At 39.1% G+C, this 9,317-nt stretch overlaps 1 long non-coding RNA gene across 1 annotated transcript; it reads left to right on the plus strand.

The window, feature by feature from the left end:
• Positions 1-4,188: 4,188 nt before the first annotated feature.
• On the plus strand, positions 4,189-6,001 carry LOC139124740 (uncharacterized). The gene is made up of 3 exons (XR_011550016.1): positions 4,189-4,350; positions 4,970-5,125; positions 5,801-6,001. It is a non-coding gene; the product is annotated as an uncharacterized lncRNA (long non-coding RNA).
• Positions 6,002-9,317: the final 3,316 nt, after the last annotated feature.

A 9,317-nucleotide genomic window follows, 5' to 3' on the forward strand; every position in this document is an offset into this window, starting at 1 on the left:
AAGAGACAGAGCACTGTACAGCTTGTTTTGAGAAAGGCCGGTCATCGGCTCATAATTTGCCGAACAATAACTGTCAAAGTACTGCATTCTTGCTTGTCAGGGCAATATTTCTGCTCTACAATGCTATGCAAATATCACGGATAACAAGTATAGACTGTTCTGGTACAAGTCTGTGGTCTACAACGATGAGGTATCAACAATGCTAGTCTTTGGTCGCTTGTCTGATCGTCTTTCAAAAACTTTAACAACTCTGCAAGATTATGTCTTTGGTCCAGCCCCAGACTTCCAAGGGAAACGGCGATATGCTCCACATGCAGCTAGCTTCTAAGCTCAAGTTTCAGCACTCACTGTCCCTTTGTGCAACCTACAGAGCTACACTAGCTACTTGAATGCAATCACCAACTCACCAATTACAATGGCAATACATGTAATACCAGAACAAATAATTTTGATCAGTTTTTAACAATGTAAACAATCTGAAAATTTGTATTGTTGATGTTGAAATCCCTTTTTCTCATAAAAATGTTAAAGGTCTAGGTCCATCGCACGGCAGATCTGTACGCGTCAAGATTGGCGTGGCTTTTTACGTATTTTATCACAATGGCGCCCAAACTACGCACATGAAAGCGATTGGTTTTAGATGTACAGGCTGTGTAACTGTTGCAACGTTCTAGACATCAGGCGAGATAGGGACAACAAGTAAAACCTAACAAGCATGCCAAAGGCGGGATTATTGTTTACACCTCGGTCCGTATCAGGCGAGAGAGGGACAACAAGTAAAACCTAGCAAGCATGCCAAAGGCGGGATTATTGTTTACATCTCGGTCTGTTTTCTCTCTCCCTTTGTCGCCTGACCTGTATTTAACCACAGTCAGAATCGATGGTAGTGCAGGGAAATACTAGGAATAGTTCTACACATAGCTTATTTTACCCCCTCTATTGTATTGGTATCTCCCAGGAACCACGCTAGGTAAAACTTGCACTATTAGTAACCGCAGGCAAAAATTGTTTGGGGAGAGAAGGGCTGTGTCGTTTATCGCCTCTCTCAACAGTGGTATGCGACAATGTTGAACACTGAAGGCGCTATCAATTCTGAACAAAATAAATAGAAATACTTCTAATTAAATGGGCATTCATTCATGCTTATTTTGGATTAACTCACGACAGAGAATGAAGTGAATTTGACTGAGAAAAATGTTAAGCTAATATATTTGCAGATTTGCCACACGATATAGTCAACAGAACAATAATATCGTGACACACGTTTTCGTTTCTCAACTGTATTTCTTGTATCAGGAATATTATGATGACTTCGCCAACGTATAGTAGTAGTCGTTGTTCAATCAATTGTATTACATTCATACGCTCTGTTTACATGATAAAACAACGTGAACATTATAAACAGTCAGAAGTCATTGAAATAAATGAAACATAAACAACAGTAAAAGAGTTTTGTAGTCCGGGGCTCAAAATTAACTTTTGATAAGATAATCGCGGTGGGTAACCGTTTCCGAAATTTAGTGGTTCCAGGAAGATATCCAAACCAAAGCTTTAGTGCTATTTTCAAATTGCCACTTAAAAATTACTACTACTGTCCTTCTAATGAAGACACAAAAGAATATCAGTTAGCCAAGTAACACAGTGATAGTGCGTGAAAGCACTTCCATGTAAGAATATTGTAGAAAACGAGACCACATAAACAGTACTTAAATAGGTGCACATACTACTGTGAAGGCCAATTAGACCTGTTCCAACGGTCTGTGGGCATATAATATCAAAACATACAATAAATTGAAGAACTAACTAAACATCAACCGATCGTCGCGCTATCGTACGTAAAGTGGTAGGCTGTTGCGTAGATCGTTGGTTGAATGCCTTGGCCCACAGGCCAAGCCGGTGAGATGGAGGGTCTGGAGAAATACTTAATTTCTTTGACTGCTCTCATTTATCACCATTTTATAAAGCAAGTTAAGTTGCCTTTGGTCAGGTTCTTCAAGCTATATATGCCAAACAGTGAAAGCTCGTTAGATATGCAAATTATAAATTAGCTGACATAAAAATGCTAAATGACTTTTAATATTGTTTTAACCTGGTATCATCAATGTGCATAGCATGATTGCCAACTTTGGTCCAGTAAATCTCGCTTATTAGTAATTCATTGTGTGATATCGATGACCATCGTTCGTCTTATGGACATAGCTAGTCTCACAAAACTAAAAACAAAACTTGTACTTTTGGGTCAAAAAAGTTCAGTCCTAGGATCTGTGATTATTCATAGGGCGCGGATGCCGGCCATAATCTCTCAATTTGTGTTAAGAAGATGAGAGGTCAACGCCTACGTCACTGTAGAGACTTGCTGCATGGAGCCTCGACCAACAGTTTTACGCTAGCAAAGTGGCGGTCCCCGGGTAGTCATGTCAGGTAAGGCTTGAAAAAAGGTGATATTTCAGTGAATTTTGATCGGATTTCTGGTCGTGGTGAGTTCCTAATAACCAAGCTGTCGATGAGTGTTGGCAATGTGTAATTTGGATGGAAACTTTTTCGAAATATTGTCGAACAAACTTGCACAACGGGTGCTTGCGGCGGATATGGACGCTAGTCTATGGAATATCCCATAGCTGTGGCGGCGGGGTTAAATCGTAAAAGTCAAAGCCCAGCCCGTAAAAGGCAGGAATTCCGTCTGAAAACACCACAGTATGGACCCACAGCTATTGCCGACCCAGCATAGAACAACACCGCTGTGTAAAACCCTTGGTCAAAACTATTGATCATATTTTCCTTTACTACAAGTTATGTATAAACGTTTATGTATCGATCACTTCATTTAGGTTCACACTGAAAGCTTTCTTTCGTGCTGTAGGTACACATGAAGCTAGAAACGTACGAATGGTATAAATATTGGGCCATTTCATTCGAGCTAGTGCAACTGCTCTACTATACAAATGTGCGCTAGGCTCCCGATTGTCTCTACAGCCGAAACCACAGTCCTCGGCAAATTGCACGGTTGTTCAGGTCCGATTAGGTTTCATTAATTCATTACAAAAGTTAGGCTAACAACGTAATCAAACCAAGAGATTTAGTTTGCTCCATGGGTTTGCAGTTCAGCCGGGTACGTACACGTATACGCGTACGGGAACGTTAATTTAACGACGTTGAAGTGGGACCGGGCTGTAAGCCATCTCTTGTGTTCATATCGAAGCCATATTATTCACTTGGTGTCGGCGCTGCTCTCGATCATGACAGAAAAACTGTCAAATTTTGAAAGCTGTCGGATTTAATGCAACATATATCGGAAGAGATGCAACGGAACCAGAGGATCGCAGAGCCTTAAAGTTCGATCGTATACACGTAGACAACGAGGACCTCGTCTGTCGTTTACGACCTGACATGACTTTGTAAACAGGTTCGTGATATTGGTTAACTCTGATGACATATTCTCATGAATAATTAATTAACCCCCACTCACACTTCTGTTGTTTCCTAGGGTAATCTACCAGAGGTGGATTTTTGCGTATGTCAGCGCAGCAGAAATTATGCTCTGACTCGCGAGAATGTGCGACATAAGCTCACGTGTGTGAACACTTGAGTTAAAAACTTAAGGTTGCTGCACATTTCACTTTTTGTATTTGGTGGCAGATGCATGATTAGATATATGGTATTTGTTTAAAGGGTGTCAACATGGCTACAAATATGCTAATGACAAACTTTTCTACCGTTGCCGGAATCAAAAAAGCACACTCAAGGCACCGATAGATTCAATGGTGCTTTTTGATTTTCACTTAGGGAAACTCTCTTGTCAGTTCGTTTCTAAGTAGTGGTAGATACACGCTGACCTATTTCTTACATATTCATCTACGCTACGCTTTGTGTCTTTTTATTTACAGTACTCAACGCACATAGATATATAACCTCGATGCAATCTAGGTTTTGAATGGTGACTGAATGGAGGTTTATTTTAAATCATCCTTTGTAACCAGATGAAAAATTGTCAGAAATTCATTGACAGTACTTACAATATGAACAAGAAGGACTAGCGAGCTTATTAGAAGTTTGCCAGTCTCTTTTGGAAGAAACAAAATTATTAATTAATTTAACAAAGACGGAACTCTGCTCGAAACCCTTGCTAACTTTTTATCTCTTAATCACAGGGGTAGGTAAGAAAGCCTAGAGACGAAACAATAAGCCAAACCGCGCAATAGAAACTCAAGCGGTGTGATAATGTCCATAAGCCACGCATGCAAAAGCTTAGCCGCGAGACAGGAAAGCGCCAGCACCGATACCGTACGTCATTGATATATGACGTTTCAAGATGGCGACCCAGTAATGCTGAGTGTACGGAGCGCTCGAGAGGTAAGGATTTTCGTCCGTTTCAACGTTTTAGACCAATTTTACACTTCCGTATGATGTGTATTCTGCGGGAATCGGGATAAGAACTAGTATGCCAAGTAATTTTTATCGCTTTCAATTATTTTGCAAAGAGTTCGTGAATAATGGCCGCTACTACTCCGACAGATAAGACCTAACACCATACAAGTGAATGGCGTGCAGAATGCATGCAGGTCTGTGTAGTGATCCGACTAATCGTTGCACATTGAGTGTCGTACGTTCATATTGTATAAGCAGGACTAGGTATTCGAATAATAGAATAGTTATATGTAGATTTTCGTAAACTACGAAACCTCGTTTACTTTTATGGATATCAAAATATGTATCAAGTTGCATTGTCAAGTGACAATTTAAACATTACAGTAATCAGCGAATTGTCATGTCAGTTTCAAGTGAGTGAGTTTTGCGTTCATTCTATTAAACCTTCCGTGGTCATTCAATAATTATTGACATTTATTCCACTTGTGTTACAACCATAAAAAAGTCTGTAGTAAGAACTTAGTTCCTTAATCATTGCTATACAAGTTTATCTGATTTATTTCTTTTTTTTGATAATGTATTTTGATATTTATTTTTTATTCAGAATTTTTGTCTAACTGCATCATCATCAATATTTGATAATGCCACCAAAGAGAAAGCGCTCAAGATTATTTTTGACCCTAGATAGGAAAGGGAAAAAAAAGAAGTGGAGAGGGAAACAGTGCACACACAACTGATGAAGCTGAGCCTGTCGATGGAGGTAAATAACATTATGTCATAGCATTTATCATAATTTGAAACTTTACAATATGTGTAAGTTTGAGGTGTAAAAATCACACACAATTATTTTGGTAGAAAATTTTCAAAATAAATTTCATTGTCTTCCAATTGTCATGCCCATATCTACAAGTAAGTGCAACTTTGTTTGGTCTCCACCCATGTACTTGGGTGCATTCTTATCTCTGTCCAAAGGTCTTCTTATTATGCCAGCCATCTTGAACAAAGTGAAGAAACATTGTGTTGTATATATGTAGCTATGCAAAAGATATCCATTCGGTTGAACTCAAGCACACACACACATGCCTAGTAACTGACAACCACCATGCTTTAAGAAAGTATATTATACTGTATAAACTTGGCTAAAAGGGTATATATGTAACTTAAAACTATGATGTTGTCCACAGATCAATCTTGATATTTAGGCAACAGCAATATACACCACAAGTAACAAATTGGAGCTACATGCAGAATGTGATGACACTATTTTTTTTTCAGATATTAATGCCATACAATTCTCACTGCACTTTTATATTGTGTGGTCATGCCTCATAATATTATAGTACATGTACTTTATATTCTCTGACATTAATTTTGATGAAAAGGATAACCAAAGTTTGTGAAACTTAAATAGATTCATTCTCAAATATATTCACAGGTGATGAGTCCTTGGAGTTACCACCACCATTATTCCACAGTACACCAAGTAAGGAGAAAATGCAACAAGAAGAGAGGCAAATCAGGAAAATACAAGTCTGGGCTCGTCTGACATAACATGCAAGTGGTGTAATACATCTATAAAGCTACCAGAAGTGAATGAGGTTGATAATATTTATGGGATACTGTGTTTCAGCTGTGGAAATATCATAGATTTCCAAATACAATGGGGGTAATGGTTCGAACTGTAATGCCTCTGTCCTTGTAGTGTATGAACTTTGCAACCGGTGTGGATCATATGGAGAAAATAAGTCAGACAGTGGCATTAATCGTAGCCACACTCATTCCCATATTGGTGATGGACAGGTCTGTGACAAATGTGGATTTGGTCTCACCAAGATTCATGATACAAAGTCTAACAATGAGTTAAATGTACCTGAAGATACACTGCATAATAGAGATACAGATATAGTTGGCAAAGATGTTCAAGTTGAAACTTCACCCTCTGTTGAATCTGGAGGAGACTTGACCTTCAAGAAAAATACAGACATCTTTGCAGGTTCTGATACTGTCAGCAGTAGGAAAGATGAAGTTGTAGATTCTGATAAAGAAACTGAGGATGGTAACAACATTACTGAAGTCATTGAGAAGATAATGCCAGAATATACAAAAGTCTTACAAACGTGTGAAACAGGTGATATTTTGAAGGAGTTATTGATATCACTTTCGAATGGCCAGTTACAAGCAGACAGTCTCACCTATGCAATATTTATTGATACGCTGAAGGCCTTGAATGCAACGTCCTTGACAGAGATGCGGTATAGCTTTCTTTCAAAATTGTTTTGGAAGACCTTCCTCAATAAATTTGGGCAGCTCCCCTACGGTTTCTGAGTGGATGGAAACATGCTGGATCCCTTCTACTTGGTAAAAGTGACAGGGGTAGTTTTGCTGGTGCTGAAGCCAATAAAATATTTTCCATACCTAATGAGGGTGTTTTAAAGATGTTTGACCCATATGAAGGTGAATGGCGAAACGTTATTGCCCCTGGTATCTGCCACCAGGTTGTTGACAAGATTGCTGCTGCCAATAAAGATACAAGTATTTGTATTGCATTTGATGGTAAGAAAGTATCTCCAGGATTAAGAGGTGACAAGGTGACACTAATCTGCATGGAAGAGAAAATGAAGTGGATGGTTTGACTCCTGCTGAACAAAAGGCAGTGCATGTTACAGAGCTACAAGATGTGAATAGTATCAAGCAGCTTATTTGTAGTGAACGTAATGCCAAATCTCTGGACCAAATGAAATCTATTATCGATAAATTGAGAAAGCTGCTGACACACCTTACAGTAAAGAAAGCCCTTACTCTCGAAACTTTGGGAAAGAAGACATATGCATTGGAGAAGTTAAAGTCTCGTGCAGCTCAAGACTCTTCTGCTACTTCACCTAAGTATCAGTATCCGATAAGTTTGGTGACAGCTAATATAATTGAGCTGAAGGAACTTGATGCAACTGGTGATAGATTAAGAGAAGAGCTTGCTGAGATTTGTGTCAAGATGATAAAAGGCCAAGGCTCATTGCCAAATTTGTCAGTAGAAAATATCTCTGAGTATTGGCGATACCATTCATTACAGGATATTGACTTATTGTCAAGGTCTGAAGTGCCACTGCTGGAGCAGTTTTCAAAGGAGATAATAAATATGGGCCTTCGATTTGTCAGCAAAGATCAACCTTTTGGTTCAAGGCCAGAAGCGAGGTAAAGGTGACCGCCAGCACTTTGTACAATGCCCTTGGTGTGCTGGCCTAAAAGCCCAGAAAGAACACTACCAACAAACAGTTCTTGGCTTTGATAGGCCAGCAACACCATCAAATGTCCAAGAAGCCATGGATTGGGGTACGAAACACGAGATATGTGCATTGAGTACCATAGTAAGCAAAGTTATTCCTGTATTTTACCCTGAATGTTGCTTACTAGAGGTAGGAGCATTTAAAGTTCGGGTGGGCAATGTGGACATAATTATATCACCTGATGGCTACCTATACAATAATGTAACCCACAGTGATGAGGCTGGAGTGGAGTGTAAATGTCCCAAAAATGGAAGGATACCAAACATGATACCTCCACGTTATTACCTGCAAGTCCAAGCACATATTAGAAGCACACCTAATCTCCAGTGGTGTATGTTTTGTGTGTGGACGGAAGAAACCACAAAAGTATTCAGAGTTGAACGAGATGAACAAGTGTGGGCACTTGTAGAGCAAGAATTGAATGCTGTCTATGGAGGTGATAATACAAGATGTCCATCAAGACTCTCCTCCACAGCAAAAGCCATAAATAAAATGATCAGAGTCAATATTCCAAAACTTGCCAAGTTATCGTTGAAGTATCATCTGTGCACTCCTGTTTGTATGGTGATTCTAATGATGAAATGGTGTTATTAAAGTTACTGAATCAGATCCTTATGTGACCTGTATTTACCATGAAAATGTTACTGTTGACATAGACTCCGAATCAATGTCATCATTGAATATTCCTTATACTTTGGATGAGGTCATTTATTACCTGAAGCAACATTACCAGTTGTCTCGAAAGAAGGCCACAGAAGTGATAGCATTTGTCGCCTGTAACACAGATAGACTGTGGTCTGCAGATATTGCCTACGGAGCACCAATATGTTACTTCCTAAAAGGCTACAGTCTACCAAGCAGTGTTGTTAGGAACATTCTGGAAGATGTCCTCAGTTATTGTCATGAGAAAGGAGTGCACTGTCCAGTTCAGAGTTTTGATGGCCAGTATGCACCATTATTGCAGACCAGTAAGGATGGAAAGCCACAGACAATCTTACAGCTACAGAAACTGTTCTGGAAGGAGGTTTGTGCTATGACAAAACCCCAGCTTTTGGCAGAAATGAAAACTGCAAACTGTGTCTCTGAAGTAAGTGATGTCACCTATCAGACAATTGGCAGAGGAGTTTACACTGTGAATCTTGGACACAAAACTAATGTAACCCTCCCTCAAACAGAATGCAAGTTCTCAAAAAAAGCAACCTGTTGAAAACAGTATGGAATGCCAAGAAATGGTGAAAATGTGATACATCAAATAGTAGAAGATCTTCCTGAAAATGTCATATCAATAGAACATGAAACATGGACACAAGTAGAAAACATGCAACAGCTGAATGACAGTATTATGAATGAAGACACATCTGAAGTAATTGATGATGCTACAGTAGAAAATAGTAATTTACAAGGGGAGGATGTAGATGTGGATAATGATAACGTGGACAACGGAGACAATATTGAAACGGCTAGTAGTGCAAATTCTAACAGTAACTGCATACTTGAATCTGGTGACATTCGCAACATGTTATCAATGCTAAGGGATCAAACCAATAAATGGTGTGACAAAAATGCTGAGTACCTCCAAGAATGTTTACTGAGCTGCAGCAATCTAGCTAAGTTGACAGTTCCAGAATTGAAGATAGTTTGAGGTACCTGAGAGACAAAAAACATATCAGG

This window comes from Ptychodera flava, chromosome 3 (assembly GCF_041260155.1).
Source record: "Ptychodera flava strain L36383 chromosome 3, AS_Pfla_20210202, whole genome shotgun sequence".
In the NCBI taxonomy this organism is placed as follows: domain Eukaryota; kingdom Metazoa; phylum Hemichordata; class Enteropneusta; family Ptychoderidae; genus Ptychodera; species Ptychodera flava.